The 8183-nt window shown below is 38.4% G+C and overlaps 1 pseudogene; it reads left to right on the plus strand.

Moving 5' to 3' along the window:
• The first annotated feature begins 2689 nt into the window (after positions 1 to 2689).
• The window catches only part of LOC105985309, a 22982-nt pseudogene continuing 17488 nt past the window's right edge, over positions 2690 to 8183 (plus strand).

Genomic DNA, 8183 nt, shown 5'->3' on the forward strand with positions numbered 1-8183 from the left:
TGAAGCAACTGTCACTGCTAAAGGGAAATTCTACAGCAGTTCTACTTTCAAGCAGCTCTTGGTAGAGGGCAGGAAGAGGACTATGTAGTTAGGTAAGTGGTTTAACTATCTGGGGTTTTCTTACAAGTATAAATGAACATAAATAAATATCAAATGTATTGTTAATTGGTACCTACAGTAGAAATGAACCAAGGTTGTGAGTAAGCAAGTATTTTTTCTTATGCAATTACTTAGAATGAAAGGGTAAGTGAAATAGAAAGTAATTATTGAAAGCATACAGAACTTTTCTATTGAGTGCTTCATGCACACTGTTTTATTTAATTCCAGTGAAAGCTTTATAGTTTATATTGTCTTATTTTGTGGATGCAAAAATTGAAACTTGGGGAGGATGCTTAATGCAAACATAAGGAGAAATGTTTAGATATAATAGAATTGGGGTCAAAATATGTTTACATTGAAGCTAAGAAACAAAAACTCCAGTTGGGGAATGTTGTGATTTATTTGGTTATCTCAATAATTAATAAAGTTGTAAACCCAGTAAATTACCAGTCCTTTGAATTGATCAGTTATCAAAATTGCAGATAATTTCAGAGAAAAATAGAGATAATTGAATCGTAAGTGGGGGAAGGAGACAAATTAATTCCTACAAAGTAAATTGTATTTATTTTGCATTTACATGCTGTCATATCTGTAGTTATGATTTATGAATACATACCTGTTGATTCAAATTTATACATCTACACACATTTAGAAATTAAATCAATATTTGTGATTTTTATCCCTTGAGTTTCTTAACAAAGATAACCACTTCATCTGTGTGTGAAGTCAAATTCTTTTACTTGCTAAGCTGGCATTCCATCACTACAGTCACACCCCAGACCCAAAATTTGTATGTGTATATATGTGTATATATATATATATATATTTTTTTTTGTCGGTTATGGGCCTGAACTCTGGGCTGTACCTCAGCTCTTCAGCTCAAGGCTAGTACTCTATCACTTGAGCCACAGTGCCACATCCGGCTTTTTCTGGTTATGTGGTGCTGAGGAATCATACTCAGGTCCTCATGCATGCAAGGCAAGCACTCTACCACTGAGCCACCCTCCCAGCCCCCAAATTTGTATTCCTATCTTCACAGAAACTATGAACTGAAATAATGTTTACTATCTATAGTATTATGACTAAGTAAACAATTTTAATTTTAAAGTTAAATATGCTACAATTTTCTTTACCTATGTCTAAATGTGATGATGAAAAGAAAAAAAAGATGAAGAGCATAACTTGAATTTGCTATGCAAGTTTGTCATTGAAATGTATATTAATAATTTGTACCCCTTAAACCTCTAAAGTTAAACACCAAAATGATGTATGGGATTTCTACTTTCTGCAGAAGTGAGTAGGCCATGCCACTGTAGTTTGACATTGCCTCGCTGCATGGAAGACAAATTTACAATGGGGAAAATTGTGACTGAAGACAAATTTGTTGCTTATATTTTAGTAATAGATCTTCTGCTTTTTAACTTTGCAGTTGTTTTCTAACACCTTTTTTCTTCTTGAACATACCCAGCTTTTCTTGCCTTTTTCTCTTTAGCCCTAGAAAGGGGACAAATTTGAAGGAACCTAATTCCAGAAGTGCATGTGGCTGTATGGCTTAATTTCTACCTTAGTCTATTCCTGTTGCTATAACAAAATACCTTATATTGGATAATTTATAAATCATAGAAATTTATTTCTTATCATTCTGGATGCTGAGAAGCCCAAGATAACTGTAAGGCTAGGTTTAATTAGGTAGCTGATAAAGAGAACACCATGCTTTATTCAGGCAGTAAAAGAAGTTTCATTACTGAACTGCTGCCCCTGCTGTGCAAAGTGGAGAGGCACGTCGGAAAGGGGTGACCCACCCCCAGGCCAGGACTTATCTAGCCCAAGGATGGGAAGAGGTGTGGCCAGGTGGGGGAAAAGTGTGGCCACACTGTGACCTTAGGACCTGGAGGTGTGGGGGAAGTCCAGGATGTGACTTAGCAGGAGGGGAAAATGCTTTCAGAGTTGCCAGTTACCTAGTTAACACAGATACTGAGTGGAAACTTAGCCAAGAGGTAGAGGAGGTGTCCTGATGCTGACCTTACAAATAACTAGATATCAGATTCAGCGTATGATCAGGGCCTGTATCATTAATGTCTTCTCTGATATTCTCCTGTAATGTGTCTGTAATAACCCAGGGGTTATTACACAGGGCCCAATAGTCAGAGTGGCCCCGTGGTCCGGCCTGCTGGAGAGGACAGGGCATCAAGAGGCAAGCTTCACGGCTCCACAGGCTGGGCCACTGGACAGAGTAGGACTTTGAGCGGCTGACATCACAGATCCAAGGTGGGTGGGTGCCGCCGTAGGGGTGTCCCATGCCGCCGAAGGGGGGCGGGGCATGCTGCCGAAATGGGCGGGGCGTGCTACTGGAGGGGGTGGGGCATTGAGTCCCCACATGGCAAGCTGCCTATTGGGATTGGGCAGGAGGCAGCTTGGGGGAGGAGCATGAGTGGCGGCTTGAAACCATTAGTGGGGATGGGGGGCAGCCTATTGGGGTATTTATAGGCTGCAGGCGATGAGAGGCCCAGGGGGGAGGTATGGGGGAAAACTGTGAGTCCAGAGGGAGGAGAGGGGAGTCTGGAGGAGAGTGAGGGAAAAGACTGAGAGGATGAGAGCAGTAGGAGTGGAGGAGAGACTGCAGGAGGGGAAAGCCTCCCGGGGCAGAGCAGGCCTGTGAGTGCAGGGCACGCCTGGGAGGCCTTTCCGCCTTTCTCTGGAGAGGCCTGCGGAGAGGCGCCTCCCGGGCAGGGCAGGCCTCTGGCCTATGGAGAGCAGAGAGGCCTGCGGTGGAGGAGGAAGGGGAGACAGGGGAAAGCCTTCCCTTTGGAGGTCTGAGGTTTGGGGATTTGCAGACCTACTAATAGGTGGGGGTGGGGTGGAGGGGGGTCAGATTTGGTGGTCGAGGCTGCTCTTGGTTCTGGGTATCTAGCCCAGGACCCTTTTCTGGTGTAGACAGTGTAAGTAAACTTCTTTTGTCCCCCTTTAATTGTGCCTCGATGGATGGTCTCTCTCTCTCCCCAGAGGTCATAAGTTGTCAAAAGGAAAAATGGCAAAACAGAGGGAAAAAATGGGACAGCTTATTAAAAATATGATTATTAACCTCTCATATGAGGGCACAGTCCCTAGAATATAGTCATTTATAGAATACTTCTTCTCTTCCCTCCTATTTCATTGTATTAAGCTCTACTATGAACTTTGGAGGCCTACACATTCAAATCTTAGCGATATTTTACTTCTTAACAAGTGTTCACTCAATGTAATATTTTACAGACATTAACTCAATCTTTATAACAGCCTATGACTTTCAAGTTCTTAACTGTGGAATTTCAGGTAATAAGCAGGGGAGAATTGGGAAGCAATTGATTCCTTTATCTTTGAAATGATACCATGAAACAGAACTCTATCTGAGCTCTGTAGTTACTACAGTGATAGTAGCCTCCAGTGAAGGACAAACCAGCACAGAAAATCTTGTGGCTAATATGAGTAGATGTGGGAGTGATGATGGTTTTCGTTTTTTTAAGTCGGTCGTGGGGCTTGAACTCTTCGCCTAGGCGCTGTCCCTCAGCTCTTCAGCTCAAGGCAAGCACTCTATCACTTGAGCCACAGTGCCACTAGGTTTTCTGAGTGGTTTATTAGACAGAAGAGTCTCACCGAGTTTCCCGTTTCCTGCCCAAGCCTCCTGAGTAGCTAGGATTACAGGTGTGAGCCACCCAGGCCTGCCGTGATTCTTATGTATTTCTGTGTTGCAGTTCCTCAATAATTTTTAGTGATTGTTGTCTCTTTATGCTCCAGTAACAATGAAAAAAATCATTGTCTTGTTTTTACTGGAGACTGAGGGATGGGTAAAGATTTCAAGCTCACTGAAATAGGAAATAGCTTCTGGATATAGATTTACTTGTCCTTTAAGTACCAGCATCTCTGATTGCTTAGAATGCCTTTTTGAGACCTATCATCATATTATTTTGTACATTTCTTCTGATCAACTAATTCATTTTGTAGCAAATGAATTGCAAGGATGGACTTATATCTGGGAATTCAATGGCCTTCCTATGTATGTCCCATCATCTGGAAATATCTGGCTAAATACAGCAGTGGAACTCAGCTCAGGCCTCAGTTGAGAGACAACACTGTGAAAGAATGGTGCTTTATCTTGGAGAATGCAGAGATAAAAACATTATGCTTTGTAGCTGGGCGCTGGTGGCTCACGCCTGTAATCCTAGCTACTCAGGAGGCTGAGATCTGAGGATCGCGGTTCAAAGCCAGTCGGGGCAGGAAAGACCGTGAGACTCCTATCTCCAATACACCACCAGAAAACCGGAAGTGGCGCTGTAGCTCAAGTGGTAGAGCGCTCGCCTTGAGGGACAGCGCCCAGGCCCAGAGTTCAAGCCCCACGGCCGACAAAAAAAAAAAAAAAATTATGCTTTGTTTCACATAGAAATATTGTATGGGTTTAGTCAGGTTCTGGTGCTCACACCTTTAATCTTACAGACTCAGAATGCTGAGATCTGAAGATAGAGGTTCAAAGACAGCCTGGGCAGATGTATCTGAGAGATTCTTATCTCCAATTATCCACAGATGAGGCTGAAAGTGAAGGTGTGGTTCAAGCTTTCAAAAACTAATAAAAATATTCAATGATAAAATATTGGGGAGAAAAACAAAGTAAACAAGCGCTCTCCTCTGCAATACTGGGGTTTGAACTCAGGACCTTGCACTTGTTTGACAGTTGCTTTACCAGTCTAGCCTACCCACAGTCCAGAATAAGAGTTCTTTTGGTTAGAGTTCCCACACACTGAACACTTAAGTACATGCAAATGTTACAATTGGGGTTTTATGATAAATATTAGTATATATTTAAATATAGAAATAAATGGTTATTAGTATGTTCTTCTTATAAATAGCTGTATGTATTTGGGTAAAATGGGTAGATAATTTGAATGTATCTAATCATCCAACCAATAAATCAACAAATTGATTCCCAAACCCATAACTTAAGACAGTAGAATGAGTAAAATCAGATCTATCTAAAAATATTTTATTCCTTCACAGAGATTTAAACACTCATTCTTTTTCTTTCTTCCTAACTATTCTTAGGCTATAATGTGGCTGGAATAAAATAAGCTTAAAAGTTTGGAATCCTTCGATGTTGTATACTTTCTTACTATTGCAATTTTGACTCTTAAACCAGACTTCATTTTGGTATTGTGGTAGGAAGCAGAATGTGGAGATCATGAAGCACAATCGGCGGTCTGTACAGTCTCCTTTGCAGTAATTTCATACAAATTAATGAATATTTACTTAAATATGACAAACTATTTTTGTTGAGAAAGAATAATCTAAGGCAAGTGACTCATAAATTTTGACTATATACATATATATATATGTACACACAAATATTCAATTGAGCTGTTGCTTTTACAACTCAAGTAAGCATGCATTTGCTATTGTAAATGAGGAGGAACAAGGGTAGTAATACTAAGAGACTTTCTAATGAGGCCTGAAAGAGTCAGATTTACAATAGCTCGAATAAATCCCACATGAGTTTTTAGACAATAATATAAAGGAGGGGTTGTTGAGAAACTACTCATAGAAATCATGTTAAAGGTGATGTTTTGGCTGTTAGGCTTTCTCCAGGTTATCATATATAAAACTAACATTTTTTGTCATTCTTCTACCCAAGGAAGGCATCAAAGACAGAATGTTGCCTTTAACCTTATTCTATATTCCACAGAGTATTTTAAGAACTGGAAAAATATTACTGAAACAAAAATGATTGGGGCTCTGAAAGATCAGAAGAAATCTATCATTATTTTCTTTTAAATAAGTAGACTCTGGGAACTTCATTCACAAAGTCATTGTGAATTCAATGTTCTCGCTAGGGACTTTTGTAGTAAATAAATAAGACTGACCTAGAGTTCACTGTAGTTTTGGATCTGCGTGTTACTTTCTTTTAGATTGTTGTACTTACAACTGACCTATTTTCTATAGTAGTATTATTTATGTATTAATGTTAAATCAAGTACTTCATTATAAAATACATTTAATTTAGATAACTAAGTTGTTCAATACTTTACTTATATATTTATTTATGTATTTTTTCTCTTTCTCTCTCCATTTTTTTCCATTACTGGAGTTTGAACTCTCCTTGCATTTGCTTGGCAGACATTCTGTTTCTGAGCCACAGATTGTAAATGACAGAGGATATTTTCCAGAAATTATTAAAATCATAACATTTAATTTTTCTCAATCAATTATATATATATATATATATAGTAAATTAGTTACTAGTTGAAAATAAAAATGACAGAAGTCAAAGCATCAGCTCTAGGTCTTCATGTTGGTCTTCATGCCTTTCTCCTTGTCCAATGAACAAACATGCTTTGAAAAAATAATACACTGATCTTTGACAGGTGTTGATGGTTACATGCATAGATTATGACATTTACTAAGAATTTATAATCTTTTCTTAAAAAGCTACAAAGCAGCCATAACCACCCACCATGTTGGTCAATTATCAATATTTCTATCATATAAAGAAAGATAATTGCAGCCAGGCATTGGTGGCTCATGCCTGTAATCATGGGTACTGAGGAGGCTGAGAACTGAGGATCATGGGTCAAGGCCAGCCAGGGCTGAAAAGTCCATGAGACTCTTATCTCTAATTAACCACCAGAAATCTGGAAGTAGTAGAGTGCTAACCTTGAACAAAAGAGTTCAGGGACAGTACACAGGCCCTGAGTTTAAGCTGCACGATGAGAGAGAGAAGAGAGAGAGAGAAAGAGACAGAGACAGAGAGACACAAACAAAGACAGAGACAGAGAGACACACAGAGAAAGACAGAGAGACAGAGAGAGAATTGCAAAAAAGAAAGGCACTGTGGGTGACTAAAAGCTGATTCTGATCAAGTGTTTTGCACATACTATTTCATTTAATCTTCATAATGACTTAATAGGGCTAAAGCAATGTATCAGTAATGATCCAGCTAGAAAGTGGTCACATTTCGCCTTAGATACATTTGTTCTAAATGCCCTTGTTTCTACACAGAACTACTCCTAAAATATATACCAGGAAATATCTGTCATTAACTTGGTGGAAAGCAGTAGTTTTATAAACAAATTATATTCCATCTATTACCATGAATATTCTTAAATACTCATGGAAAATCATTTATTCATATTATCTTTTATATTATAATAATATTAAGAGATCATACTATGTTTCTTAATATGTCAGTATTACACATTTAAAAATCCCATCTTTCTATGTTCATCAATCTATTTAATAATGTTGATGATCCTCACTTTATCATATTTTTTTTTCTGGAGGAGAATGGGCTAATATGACCAAATAACTAAAATAACAAGGAGGTTTTTATGCAATCAAGAAATCATTCAGAAGTGGAATGGTCTATTGAAACTTATGTACATTGATGGAAATTATTATGTATTATTAGTTTGCTTTTTATTCTCTTTATTTACAAAGTTTTCTTTGGAAGGCCATAGAAATTGTTGTATTATGCTTAAGTCTTTACTTATAATAAACCAAGACTTGGACTCAAATTCAAGCAAGATTTTCTTTTTTTTAGTGTTACTAAAAGTATTTATTTATTTATTTATTGTGAAAATACTGTACAGAGGGGTTACAATTACATGGACAAGATAATGAGTACATTTCTTATCAAGCATTGTAGCCTCCTCCTTTGTTTCCCTTTCCCATCTCTTCCCATCCTCCTCCCTCCCCCCACCCAATCCTCCCCCAACCCACCACCAAAGTTGTAAAGGTCATTTTCGACATAACGACTTGTACATCTCATTGTTGCAATGAGATGTATCCCTATTTAAACAACTTGTTTTTCCCCTTCCCCTCCACAAATTTTACTGACATCAAATACAGTGAAAGCAGGGGTTATATTGTGGGGGAGGGACATACAAAGCAACAAAGAAATCATCTTATAAATGTGTTAGAAACAATCGCATGAAAGAAAAAAAACATTTAAATACATATCTAAGGGTTCATTTCCCTAACATCACCTTATCTGACCTTTTCTGCTTGACTCAGACATATACTAGATATTGCAAATAAGGGAAACCATGGGACCTATGTTT

Source organism: Dipodomys ordii, unplaced genomic scaffold, assembly GCF_000151885.1.
Source record: "Dipodomys ordii isolate 6190 unplaced genomic scaffold, Dord_2.0 Scaffold28, whole genome shotgun sequence".
In the NCBI taxonomy this organism is placed as follows: Eukaryota; Metazoa; Chordata; class Mammalia; order Rodentia; family Heteromyidae; genus Dipodomys; species Dipodomys ordii.